At 40.0% G+C, this 14897-nt stretch overlaps 1 protein-coding gene across 3 annotated transcripts in view; it reads right to left on the reverse strand.

The window, feature by feature from the left end:
- Positions 1-8554, reverse strand: part of USP53 (ubiquitin specific peptidase 53) — a 62070-nt gene extending 53516 nt beyond the window's left edge. Inside the window, exon 1 of one of the 3 annotated variants that reach the window (XM_070609224.1) lies at positions 8247-8554. The gene's annotated coding sequence lies outside the window, so the exon portion shown is untranslated. Of the gene's footprint in view, positions 1-7353; positions 7596-7852 lie in introns of those variants that run through there. The other 2 variants (XM_070609222.1, XM_070609225.1) reach the window with 2 other exon arrangements.
- Positions 8555-14897: the final 6343 nt, after the last annotated feature.

Here is a 14897-nt window from a genome sequence, read left to right on the forward strand (position 1 = left end):
AACATATATTCATATGCTATGGAGAAATATATAATACAGTAGATAATTATGAAGAAAATTAAGAAAGGATCAGGAAACAGAGAGCTGACTGAAGATGGTGCTTTTCAGATAGCAGTGTCAAGATCATGTCACCTGAGGAGAAGACATTTCAACAGAGACTTGTGGAAAGTGAAGGAGCCAGTCATGTGGGAAAGAACAGTGAAGCCAGAGCAAACAGAACATGAGACCCTGAAGCAGAGACATCCTTAATATCTTCACAGAAAATGAAGGAGGATATGCTGAGCAGTGAGAGTACAAGACGCTGGAGTGTGGGCTGTAGCCCATGACAGGCCATGTTAAGGACCCTGGATGTGATGTGTACAACAGAAAGGAATTTGATGGTCCTGAACAAAAAAGGGATACGACTTAACTTAAATTTGAAAAGGATCACTTTGGCTACTCTGTGGACAACACACCACTGAGGAGAGCGCAGAAAAGACAGTAAGGTTAGGATGCTATTTTAGAAGTCCAGAGTAGAAATTATAGTAACTTGAACTTACAGGAGAGCTGTGGTGATAGTAAGATGTCAGAACCTGAAAATATTTTGAAGATAGAGCCCCTGGAATTTTTTGCTAGATTAATGTGAGTGTTGGAAGAAATTCAGAAGTTCATGAAGACATGTTTTCTGATTTGAGTAACCGGAAGAATGGAGTTTTTTTCTATCAGAATTATCCCACCACTGCTATAAACCTTTTTAACATACTACAATATTGTTCTAAACCTATATTGTTCTAAATCTACTGCATTTACGGAGATCAAGAACATGTAGGTAAAAGCCTGTCAGGCATGGATGCAAAAAAGAATTAAGTTTTGGACGTATTAATTTTGACCTCCCAGTGGAGATATCTAAGATGATGGGTACATACGAGCCTGAAAGTGTTTTGGTCACAGATAAATATCACCATGTATTTGGAAACCAAACATTTATAAAGCTGGACTTCAAAGAAAATATATAAAGGAGACTGAGAAAATTAAACAGTGAGGTGAGAGGAGAGTGTCCCACAGGCCAAGCAAAACAAGTCAAGGATGAGGAATTAACACGTACGCCAAATGTCGATAATGGGTCAAAGACAGTAAGGATGAAGACCTGACTGTCGGATTTCAGAGTGCTTTTCAAATTTAAGTAATTTTCAGTGTTGTGCACTTTTTTGCTCTATTTCTTTGTATCCAAAAAAGAACTGTGCCTTACTTCTTGTGGCTTTTACCTACTCACCAGTTTCCACTGGTAACTAACTAGAAAAAGACAAGAGTGCATGTATATCCGGAATATAGAGTATGAACACTAGAGACAATGGCTTATGACAATCTGCTTTATGACACAACCTCCAGAAGAGAATCAGGCCAAAGGAGGCATTACCTAACATTTCTCTCTCCCGACAAAGCCCAAAACTGAACTCTTGCTTTACCTACACCTTCTCCCCCATCTCAGCTGACCATAACTTCATCTTTCCAGTTGCTCAGAACAAATATCATGGTATCATGTGTGACTCCTTTTTCTTGCATATCTCAGTCAGCATGTGACCAATTCTCACCACCTCCACCTCTACTATTCTGGTCTTAGCCATCATCAAATCTTGCTAAATTGCTAAAATAGTCTCCTAGCTTCTATCCTTTACCCTTTACAGTGTATCCTCAAGAGTAGACAAAAAGAAGCTTCTAAAACTAAATCAGTGTCATCCCTCTGCTCAAATCCCTTGTAATGGGTCTTTATATGAATGTTGATAACATTCAGATTAAAAACCAAAAAGTCCTTATAATGGCTTGCAAGCCTCTATAGTACCTGATAAAAGTGAAAAACACTTCCTTCTATACTCTCACACCACTTCTGAGACCAGATGTATGGGATTCCCACCACAAGCAACTCTCCAATTCTCAGTAGAGACTGACGGAGTATCCTACAATTTAACTCAACTCTGACACTACCTACTTGGAGTACTTGGAGTTAGTGCCAGAGCTCACAAGTTAAGGGCTCAATCTCAGAAGATTGCCCCTCTTACTTCAGACACCAATCATAAGTCCCAGGTTGTCACCTGTACTTCTGATTGAATGCCTGTAAACTGGGGTTCCCATGACCTCCTCCATGGGTTTGATTAATTTGGTAGCATGGCTCACAGAACTCAGGAAAACAGCTTACTGGCTAGATAGATTTTAGGCTTATAATACAAGAATACAACTCTGGAATAGCCAGACAGAAGAGATGCATAAGGCAAGGCACGTAGGAAGGGGCATGGAGCTTCTGTGCCCTCTTCAGAGGCGCCACCCTCCCAGCACCTCCACATGTTCACCAACCCAAAAGCTCTCCGAACCCCTTCAGTTAGAATTTTTTATGGAAGCTTCATTACATAGGCAAGAGTGATTCTATCATTGGCCATTAGTGATTAACTCAACCTCCACCACTCTCCCCTCCCTGGAGGTGATGGGGAGGCTGAAAGTTCCATACTTCTAATCACGTGGTTGGTTCCCCTGACAACTAGCCCCCATCCTGGAGCCCTCATTAGCACACAGAAAACATTTATCGCTTACAGAGATTCCAAGGGTTTTAGAGCTGTGTGCCAGGAAATGGGACCAGAGACCAAATATATATTTATTATGTCACACCTGCCCATTCCCTCACCTCTAACCTCATCTCCAACTGTTTTCCCTTTACTTTCTCCATTTCTGCTATATTGGCCTCCCTGTTATTCCTGAACACACCACGCAAACTCCTGCTCTAAAGCCTTTGCACTGGCTATTCCTCTGCCTGACATACACCTCCCCTTGATACCCACATGGTTTCTCCCTGGCTCCCTTCATGATTGCTTTGCTCAAAAATCACCTTCTAAATGAGGCCTACACTTATTTAAAATAGCAACCCGCCACAATCTCCACTCCACATTCCCAACTCCCCTGCCCTGCTCAACTTTTTCTTCTCCCCTTGCCATTCTTCACCATCTAATATGCTATATATTGACTTATTATGTTTATTATTGTTTCTCCTCCCAATCCTCTTAGAACGTGAAGTGACTCCCAAGCATCTAGAACAGTACAATAAGTACTCATTAAATACTTATTGAATGAAGCTCAGAAAACACAGTGAAACTTCTATCAACAAACCCTCTGAAGTGAGTGTTCCTAACAAAGATGACATAGGCACTAAGGGCACAGGACAATTTCCCACAATCTGGCAGCTAGGTCAGGGTCAGTACTATACTAACAAAGAGTAGGATTATCTCAGGCCTATAGAGCAGGCCCACATAGGAGGAAAAATCTAGGATTTAAACAGCCTGCTCACCTAAAAACAGGGAGGGCCACCATGAGAGGGGGCAACAGCTTATTATGCAGGCTGAGAAGTTCAGAAGAAGTCAAAGCATAAAATGTCTCGTGGACAAAGAATGCATGATTGGCTCCTGACAAGGATGGAATCCACATTCTGATAATGACTTCATGATTCTCACAATTATTTATTCCACCTCTGAGAAAGTTTCCAGCAACACAGCACATCACTCAACTACCCAATCATCAAAAGCATCAGTTCCATAATCTGTAATCATAATCTATATAAAAAGAGTCCATATAGAGTTATGAACCATCTATTATGTATTAAATGCCAAATAAAGGTCCAAAACATAGCAGGCATTCAGTATATGCAAGCTACTTCTAATGACAACACCACCACTATCTTTGATGTAAAATGATTTTTAACAATATAAACAAACTTTTGAATAAAAAGTAAACGCTGTATTATATGACATTTTATACCCCATTTTGCTCTTTCTCTATTTCCTTAAACTGAGGTATCAATCTTGACTAGAGCCTTGATCCAGATTAGTGGGATCAGATAAGTTACACAATAAAGTATCAATTTCTAAATTAGAAAATCTGTTAATAAGTCATTCTTAGTAGAAAATAAGCAATTTGATTTATAGAGCTAGCCTACTTTAAGGAAACTTAATATATGAAAAATTCTAATTTGCAAAAATATGTTTGGGAATGCTTCACTTTACAAGTGAATTCACCACAGTATTATTTTAAACATTCATTTACAAATCATTTGGACTAGAGAAGGAGAAACTGAGTTAAAATGTTAGAAGGCAATGCATCAGAAATAAAGGGAAAGAAAGTCTGAAATAACAATGTATCAACAGAGAAGATTTAATTTAGAAAAATTCAACCTATGTACAACTTTTCAGAAAAATAACTACAAACTTCCTTAATGACAATTTTAATAAATAACACGATGATCCATCAAGCCACAAAAAATAAAGAAGAGCACCCAAAATGGCTCTTGACATTGCTCTCACCATGTCTCTGGGTCCCTGAGAATGCCCCCTGCCTGAGTTACTGCCCCTTGCATAGTCCATCCAGTACTCTCCTTACACTTAAGATGACAGTACACTTGTCATCACCTTCAGATTCCCTTAGTTATTGTGTCTTCCCTCTACAGCAACATAGTATAAACCTTTAACAAAGGGATGTACAAAGTACAGGAGTAACACAAAGATGAAGTAATCTACTGTCCTTTGCCGGAACAGAAGAGACTTCACAGGTGTGACGTGGGTGATTGGAAGTCGAAAGGGGAATGGGAAGAGAAGAGAAGCAGCATCTTGCAAAGGCAAAGCTATAAGCAAAAAGATTATTTTATCTTTGGAAACTCACTGTAGCTGGGGGAGGATTGGGAACAGCCAGAGATAAGGCTTAGGAAAGGAAGAACTCATATTTCGGACTGCTTTAACGTTGTCCTATTATTTTTGAATCTCTAGTGCTCGGCGTACAATAGGTCAATAAATGTTTATTGAATAAATTTGCTAACTGGGAAAAGCACAACAAGTAAGTAAAAAACTTCCAAATTCCAAAGGAAAAGTATTTCTTCAAATTGCTTTTTGCAGGTCAATATTTGGAAAATAGACGAACGTAATTATTTCCAAAATAATTCAAAACTATGATGAAAACTCAGGTAACTGATTTGTATTGAAACATGGTTTATGTTGCATAACATTTTATTTTCTGATGACTTACAAATACGAATATACAAAGCAATTTTTCTGAAGCGACTCATGTAAACAAAAATTCAACGAGATGCAACAGTTTGCAGCATTTTTGTATTGTCACAGACACTCTTGGTGGCCTGATGAAGCCTACAGATTCATCAGAACAATCTTTGTAAATGCATAATATAAAACTCATAGGATTAAAATAAGAAGGAAAGAAAAGAAAATAATAATAAGATCACACAGAAAACCAATTATATTAAAATTCACTTCTAACCCCAGACCACAATTCTAATCATAGACCCCTAGTTTAAGAACTCCTGATAGAGGACACACATTAACTCGGAAAAGCAAAGAATGGATACTTTTGGCCTAGATATTCCATATATATATATAGATAGTATTCCTATTATTTAAAAAAAAGCTCATAACTTGCCAAGATTAGAATTTTATGTAAAGTTATTTAAAGTTTAAATAACCTTTGAAGATTTTATCTATGGTAGAACAGGTTGCATCCTCTTCCTGTTCCTATTATGCGCGTATACCGTAATGCAAAATTTTCTAAAATCATTACATCTGCACAAAATTAATAATAATATACTAACACTACATATGTGGCATCACTGATTTCTGGCTGGCTCTCCAAAGAGACATAAATTAAATTAGCACACTTCCTCCCTTAATCCAAGATCTCATGAGCACCAGGAGGCGAGGCTGACAATCTCTGAGGCCCCAGCACATCTAGCACACTGTTCAAAATACTTCCAGATGCAAAATATAAGCTACCTTGCTGGAGGCTGTCTTTGGGGTCTATAATTAAGAAACACCTTAGAGTTAAAGGTGTCACATAACAAGATATGCTAAGTATTTTAGAAACTAAACATCTTTGTAGGATAGCTTCATCTACCACTTTATAGATTTTAAACATATTTTTGGAAAACTGTAGGGGAAAGCAGTGTCCTCTCCAGCATGGCAGGTGTGTGAGTTCCAAACAGTTCCAGCAGGGACAATAACTCTGATTTTGACTTTGAAAAGTGTACATCACCTTAAAATAGATAAGAATTTTCATTTTTTTAACCCTTTGTCTTGCAAAAACAAACTTCTAAACCACATGATTCCAAAACTGTATTTCTTGATACCACATAGTTTAAAATAAACATTTCTTTGACACTAAATAATATAAAAGATCACAAATCACAGCACATACCAAACTCATAGGAGCTTTGTGATTTTTCTTTTCTTTTTTTTAAAGGAAAAGAATAAACTAGGTGGAAAACGTGCCCCTCCTCCATTAAAATAGCTATCTTTTTAAAAACTACTTTTTTTATCTTTTAGAGAAAATAATAACATCAATGGATTGACTATTAGTGTCAAGTTTCATGAACTATATACAATCTACAGACATTTATGAAAAGATTTTTCTTTTAATTCATAGGGAAAAGGAAAGGGCTGTTCTTGGTTGCATGTTTTTTACCCTGTAAGAAAAAATGCACAGAACAACCAATGAGTTTGATTTATGAACAAATATAAATAAATCACTTTCATGGTTGATCAACAGTCATCATGAACGTAAACAAATTGTCCAAAGAGCCCGTTTTAAAAGCCTCTAAAACGTAAAACAAAACAAAAACTTTGTTTTTTTCAGACTATAATTAACTCCTACGTACAATGAGTCTGTCTATTTGGAATTCTTATGACAACGGCAGATAAATCACGTATTACTTTTGAAAATAAGTTTGGTTTTTTGTAAATTTCTCTTTAACAGGAGGCAAGATCTTTGCCTAGACCATTGTCATGGAACTGAAAACAATAGAAAGTAAAACTAACAAGCATCAATTTTGCCAGGAGCTCATTTAAATCAGAATTTTGTGTTAGCACTTGCTACTCCTTGTAAATATTGAGATTAGCAATGCTTTTCTTTAGAGAACACAACTAAAAGAGCGAATCAGAGCCTTATCACAACACAAAGAACTTCCTAAGTTTACTGTTAAACATCCCTCAGAAACTGCCTTGAAAACCCCTTGCAAAAATATATACTTTTTCCAGATAAGGAAACATTTGGCAAACTCTGCCGTCTAACAAACAGAGCTTTGCAGTACATTTTGCAAGCATTAATCAGACTTTGCAGTGATAAAGAAAACCTTGCAGCGGGATAACAAAACCTCAGAACACGCTCAGATTGCAGGCTTTAGAAATCCTCCCTGTTACACCTGTGCAAGTACTTCCTGTTCACCACCGATGTTTAAAAGTAGTTTGTAAACGTCCCATAAGTCGCCGTTCAGAAGCTAAACATTAACTTTATACATTGCTACTACCACCCAGAAACCACCAGCCCAAAGGTGCTCACGAATCCAGCCATCAAGCTTCTCCAAGGAGGGCAACATAACCATCCTGGACCACTTTAAAGAACTGCTGCTCGGGAGACGCAGTGGCTTGGAAAGTGAGGGGCAGGCGCCAAGGAAGCGTAATTCTCAGAAACCCAGTGCACTCAGCGACCCAGCTAAGGGACTCCAGGTCTGTCCCGAGCCTGCCCTCAAACACAGCAGCACTTAACAACCCTGACCCAGTAAGAACCGCACCTCCTCCCTCCTCGCGCGCTCCAGCTTGGCCACAGGCATCTCCTCCAGGGCCGGGACGCCGCGGGAGGCAGGAGGTTGCGTGACTCCGGGCGCCAGAACCGCGAGGCAAAGAGCCCGGGGTCTGCCCCGACGGGTGGGGGGCTGAGGACGTCGCGGGGCTGCGAGGGGAGAGACGAGGTCCAGGACTGGGACAAGGATCTCCCAGTCAGGCCCGCGGGGGTCGCAGGTCGTTGGATCTCCATCCAGGGTCTAGTTTCGGAAACTTACCTGGCGCTCTCCCCTCCTGGGGCGAGGAGCGTGCGCTCCAGGGAGGGAAATACCGGCCTTCCAGTCCCACAGGGCTCCCTCCCGCTGGCCCAGCTCCGCCGCTCGCCGACACCAGGCTGACACACCAACAGCTGCCACCGTAAGCGAAGCTCACAGAGAACTGGAGCAGACGCGGCTGCCCTCCGCCGCCCAGAGCTCGACCCTGCGCACGGAGCATGCGCGCACGCCCCAACACCCAAGGGCCAGTCAGGCCAGTGACACCTGCGATCAACAGGTCCCCGGAGCCCCGCCCCTATCTCCGCCTCGCGCCCGCCCCGCCTCCTCGGAGCCGGCCCCGCCTTTGCGCTCCCCGAGCGAACCCCGCCCCCGCATGCGATTTCCCGGCTTTCCGGACCTGCCGAACTGTATTCCCGCGGGGGTTCGATGGGGCGCGCGATCCAGTTGACTTTCTCCGAGGCGCGAGATCCCGCGAGATCAAGAGTTGGAACATTTCCCCTAAGGCGGGGAGTGCTTAGCTCTGGGAGAAGGTGGCTGCGGGTTGCGCTGTGTGGTGTCAATGGAAGGAGGGGATCGTTCCCCAAGTGGAGGCGATTATTCCGATGCTCTTGGTTATTTATTCGCTATGTTCTAAGCTCAGGAACGCAGATCCACCAAGGACTGGGCTTTAGACAAGGTGGTGTTACCTGAGATAGAACGATCTGTGCTCTGGCGTCAAAACCCCAGGCGGATGCCCAGTTCCCTTTAGCTTTCTGTGAATCATTGCGATCTGTTTGCAGTTAAATGGCTTCCGTTGGCATGAATGTGTAGTCCCCAACTGGTTATTTCGTGACTATTAATAAAATGAAAACTTTAATAAACATGTTGACTCAGTTAATGGTTAATTCTAAGAGAGATTTGGCTGCCTCCTTACCTTCCTTTCGAACAGGCTTTAAGTTATAAGCTGCTGCTTGGGAATTGGGCTAAACTTTGTTTTGTAATAAATTGTTTCTTAGGAGTGGTTGTATGAGAAAAACCCCGTCATCTTTAGTTATCAAAGATCCCTCTCAATAAGTAGTAATTAAGGTTTTGGAGCTCATGCCAAAGCTGATGCAGGTAGAACATACAAATAAAATCGATTTAAATGAACTTGGTAGGTTACGCTTAAAAGTTTATTTGAAAAAATAGAGTGAAGAAACATTTTAGTTTGGTATAGGAGAATATTGCTTGAGTCTGAATCAGTGAGAGTTTATTGAGCGTTATGATGTTCCCTTTACTGAATTAAGAACTGAAGGAGATACAATGAAATTTAAGACATGGTTTCTGCTTCCAAGAAATGTAAAACTTTCAGAGGAGGAGGAAAAAAACTCTACAGTTAAAAAGTAACGTCACTTAAAAAAAAAAAAAAAAGTAACGTCACTTACTCTCCCCTTGGTTTCAATAGTGCCGGTTTCTTCTGGTTTTGCAGCTGCTTCTCTGATGCACTTTAAATATTTTTATTCCTTTGTGTGCCCTCTCTGTTCCCAAGCACTCCATTTTCTTTTGTTGTTGAGCAGTTACTCCTATTGTCTCCTTGAGCAATCTCATCCCCATCATGGTGTCCTGTGTACCAAGGACTTGCAGATGCATATCTTCAGTTCAAACCCTTTCAAGCAATAGCATCTTCACTGGAATTTCACACAGGTACCGTAAATATGTCCCAAATTGACACTGGCATCTGTAGCATTCCCTACTCCTGATGACGTATTTTTCCCCACCCATCTGGAACCTAGCCCATTTTCATTCCCTATTTCAGATAATAGCACTTAGTTGCCCAAGTCAGAAATCCATGAGTACTCCCTGTGTTACGTTACCTTAATTTCCTCTATCCTAATATCAAATTCTATTGACTCCTATCTCTTTAAGTATCTCTCAAATTCACTCTTTTTTTAATCTCCACTCTCACTGTCTTAGTCCATCAAGTAATCATCATCTTGCCTGACTCATCTCCTTGGGACTCTTGCAATACCCTCGTGTTATTTCCTATTCCAGTCTATTAATAATTTTTCTAACATGAAATGTGGTCATGATATTCCTCTACTAAGATTTTTTCGGGGGGCCCCTGTTACCAGTAGAGCCATTCATGATCTAGCCCCAGACGGTTAACCTCATCTACCACTCTTGCCCATTTACTCCACACTAGTTATAATCAAATTGCTATTCTATGATCCTACTAGGTTCTCTCCAGATCCTTTAGGTCTCAGTTGAACATTTATCTCCTCCATGGAACCTTTCATAACTTTCTGAGACAGACTTGCCCTTCCTTCACCCTTTTTGGACTTAAGTCTACTATAATAATTATATTGTTACATAATTATTTCTTTGCAATGTAACTGACAGAGCCATCCCCACCTCCACTCTTGGAAAAATAATTTGAACTGTGGATAATAAAGGCTCATATGTTCTCGCTTCCCCATTTAGAGATTACAGAAGAATGCCCTTCAGTTCACCCTGCTCAAGAATTTGACCAGACCCTGACTGTACACTTTTTTAATCGTATAATTTCAAACTTTCTACCAGTTCCTGGCATATCTAAGTACTGAGTTTTAAATGATAGACTTGTAATAAGTCACAGGTTAAACATCCATAGGGCTGTCTGAAGCAAACAGATGAAACAAAGGAAAACTGATATTACACTGCATATTAGGAGAGGAGTTGCTCCCAGGAACTTTGTAGTTAGGAATGTCACAAATGCATTGCCTCTGTGAATTACCATTTGTCCTTGAGGGACATGTGTGTGCTTGATTCAATAGTTATTTATTGGGTCAGCTCAAATTTATGAAGAAGGATCTGTGCACTTCACACTGGCGTGAGATCATAAAAGCGAACAAGCTTGGAGTGCCGAAGACCACCTTATGTTGTTCAACTGAGGCCTAGCCAAAGTTCACATCACTAGCATCACCACACTTACACACCTATCATTATTATTCTGGAGTGATTATAACTCAGACTCTGGAAAATGTACTACGCTGTGGCTAGATTCACCCTATCACTGACGGGTCATAGAAGTAGCATCCTTCTTTCCTGAGGTGCTGTGATCCAGTAGTTCCAGGAGGTAATCAACAGCTAAAGGTATGGCAAACCATGACTCAGGTGGGTGGGGCAAAGTGAAATACAGCATAGAGAAGTAGTAGCTGAATAGCTGACTCAGGTTTAGATAAAAGACAAACTCCTTTTTCCCAAAATGCTTTGAGGAAATCATGAGTGCTGACAAGTATTATTTCCTTGCTAGAGAGCAAGGACCACATTTTTTCATTGTTGTATTTCTAGAGCATAGCTCAGTGCCTGGCACAGATGCTTAACAAATATGTGTTCATTGGATGGAGTGAAAAATTGGAAGTTTTCTTGATTTTTTAAAGAATAGAGATATCTGTGTTGGCCAAGGTTATTGGGGAGGGCTTCTGTGGGAGATCAAGTGTGAGCTTCAGCTTGGAAGATCCATAGGTAGGCATATTTGAAGGCATTGAGAAAGAGACTGACTACTTGAAGAGCAAAGTTTTAAAAACAGGAATGAACAAGGCCAATGCCGGGCTGTTGCAGAAAGCCTTTGTAAGTTCTTGAACAGGATGATTAGTTTGGAATTACATACAGAAGATTTATAGGGGAAATTATAGCCAGGCAGGAAGATGAGCTAAACTAGAGCGGTTCCAGAGAAATCTTCAGGCTGTGACTTGATGATGAGGCCAACCAGAAAAATCTAGTCATAATCAACCACTCCCTCCTTGACACACTCACATCCTAAGTTTTGTGACACCATCCTCTCATGGCTTTCCTCCAACTTCATTGACTTCTCCTTTCCAGTCTACTTTTCTCTTCTAAATGATAAATATGCCTCAGTGCCTGGTCCTGAGATCTCATTTATCCTCATGGTTTTAAATCCGTTTCCCACACGGTAGCCAAAGTAGTCTATTTAAAATGTAGACATGTTATTCCCCAACTTAAATTGTGCAATGATTTACCATTTTCATATAATAAAATCCAAATTCTTGCCAAGGCCTACAGACTCTGAATGATCTGTCCTTACCTCCCTAACAGCATCTGATGCTATTCAAGGTTTTGCATTCTTTGTTCCCTTTGTCTATAACAGTGGTTCTCAACTGGGGGTGATTTTGTCTCCCAGGAGACTTTTGGCCAGAGACATTTCTGGTTGTCACATTTGGAATGGGGTGGGAGTGGTATCCTGTGAGGCCAGGGATGCTGCCAAACATCCTACAATGGACAAGGCAGTCCCCCACAACAAAGAATTATTGAGTCATAAGTGTCAATAGTGCCAAGGTTGAGAAACCCTGACCTACAACACTCTTCCTGAGTCTCCAAGTGGCTGACTCCTTGTCATCCTCTGTACCTCAGTTTTGCCTTCATCTTCTTAGAAAAACCATCCTTCACCTCCACCTCTTTGCTGCTCTCTATGAGTGTCCTGTTTAATCACTTCATATCATTTATCACACACAACCTGTGATTATTTAGCTTATTTATTTGCTTACTTGTTTATTGTCTTTCTCATTATCCTGGAAGACAATTCCATGAAGGGGTTCTCTCTCTTGATCATCATTCTATCTGTAAAGTCTGATACAGTGGCACAGAGTGGGCATCAACAAAGAGTTGTTCAAGACCTGGGTTAGTATCTACAATAAGTCACTGAATGGAAACTTAACAATAAGAATTTATTTTATTCTTTTTCTTTTTTTCTGTATAACTGAAATGTACAGTTACCAAGAGAGCAGACTGAAGACATCTGGAAAGAAGTTGTCATGACTAACAGTGTCTTCTGGAAAGGCTGCTGATCTGCTGTCAGTAATCAAATGCATTCCACGAATACCCTCTCATGCTTAGTAGCTTCTCTCAATCGGAACTAGAAGTTGAGTAATATTATGGCCAAATTAACTTCTGTCTGTGGGATGATAAAAGTCAGTCAGGAAGGAAAGAAGGAAGGTAAGGGGGAGAATAGTACCAAAAATGAGATAAAATTATAATATTTTTGATCAAGTGATCTCTTAGAAATTCAGAAAACGTAATTTTTTTTAATATATGCATATCTGAAAAAAGCTATTTCAAAAATCTCTTGAGAAGTGTTTGGTCAGTTCTTTAAATTGAGAAAATGTTAGTTGTGGACATACATTGCTTTGTCTTTTCCTGCTTTTAGCAATAGATCCACATTACTTAACCACACAGGGCGTGCATAACTCCAAGTGGACTATTTCACTCTTTCCTGGCCGCAGTGATTGGTGTATGGGTGAGTCAGGCTAATCAGCATCCTTTCCAAGGAGTTTTCAGATCAGAGCTTACAGGAAAGAGTCCCTTTTTCTCTGATGGCAAAGCTGTAAAGATGTGAGCTCAGAGCTGCTTGTGGCGATGTACCTTGCCTTTTGAGAGTAGCTGATCTGAAAGAATAAAGCAGATATGAAGGGAAGAGGGAGAGGGAAAGAGAGTCCCTGAGTGTCCTTTATCCTCCTATAAAATATGGAATTCAGGAGTTGAAGTTTCAACGGAGTCCTCTAAGCTCTGCAGCATGACTTTTTGTTAAACATCAGAAGATCAAATTCAATATCCACGGCATCTTAGTCAGCCCTTCCTTAGCTGAAACTTTACTGGCCATACATCCCAATCTTTCTAAACCTCTGCTATATCTGAGTCAACATTTGCTGGTTAATCCCACTTAAGAGTTTAACCAGTGGCGTCCTTAATTTTTGCTGACTTATTGTCAGCCTAGGCAATTCCATTGCCCTCGTATGTTATTTCCTTTTGAAACATTCTAATTTTCTTATCTGTAAAATTAGGATGAGAAATAATACTTATATATGATGCCTTTTGATAATGCCCCAGATAAAAGCAACTATAAAGTCTTATACTGTGTTATTATGGCCATTAGTGCTGTTATTATGATTACCAATACTATTGTCATAAATGATAATGTGATGCTCCAAGGATGTATATGCTGTTTTTGTTGCTGTGATGTGTATTTTATTACAATGTCAAAGATGCAGGCAGCTTTAGAGTTCAGCTGGGCCAGCCTCCCACTCACTAAATGACCATCCCTGCTAGTGCTTGTCCAGCCTCTGTTCAAATATGGTGACAGTGATAGAAAACCTGATGCTTTGTCGGGCAGCCTATTCCTTTCTAAGACTTCCTTAACTGTTAAGAAATTTTCATCACAATGAGTTGAAATCGGTCTCCTAGTAATTTCCACACGCTGGTCTTATTTGTGTCCTTTGCAGCAACAGAAGTCTATATTCTGTTTTCCATAAACACTGTTTAACTTTGAAAACATCTTTTGTATTTTCAAGCTAAAAATATTTAATTCTGCCAACAATTTTTTGAAGGTCTAGAAAATATTAAACTAATTAACTGATTCATTCATTCCTTTATTATAGTTCCCCTCTTCCTAAAGTGGATTTAAAGTAAATTCTAAAAATAAGATAAAGTGAATTCCAGTATATAATATAAGGCAGTGGTCAAATACAAATAAGAAAAAGAATCAGAGCTATAGGAAATTAAAATGAGTAGAACGTAAAAAATGAGCAAAAGGACAGAAATGTGCATGAGCCTGTAGCTTAAACTTGTTTGGCTCTGATCTAAAATAAAAAGTGGATATGAGGTTTAAGTTATCAGTAACAGGAAAACATTTTTCTGTCATCATCTGAAATGCTTTTCCCCACATGGGCCTTCATCTAAGGAGGCTTATCTGTGTTCACTGACAAAGGTCTCATCAACACGTCCCTGGAAAATGCAGCAACAGGCTTCATATACCACCCATGTCACTGAATTCAGGATGCACTTTTGTTGTCAACTTCTGAGAAAACGTGGTCCCCAAAAATAAAAACAGATTTTTGCAATTAGCCTGATTATGGTTTGGGGCAATTATTTCCTCTCTTGGTTCAAACACTGTTTTCATCAGGGCAGTTTAAGTAAGATTGTTTTAACTTATTTTGCAGCTATGTCACTTTGTTATCCAATATAAGTTTATGTCCAAAATACTGAATTTCTTATTTGATTGATTTGTTTTTATGAATTGACGTGGAGCCGGGTTTCC

The sequence above is a fragment of the Equus przewalskii genome, chromosome 2 (assembly GCF_037783145.1).
Source record: "Equus przewalskii isolate Varuska chromosome 2, EquPr2, whole genome shotgun sequence".
Lineage (NCBI taxonomy): Eukaryota > Metazoa > Chordata > Mammalia > Perissodactyla > Equidae > Equus > Equus przewalskii.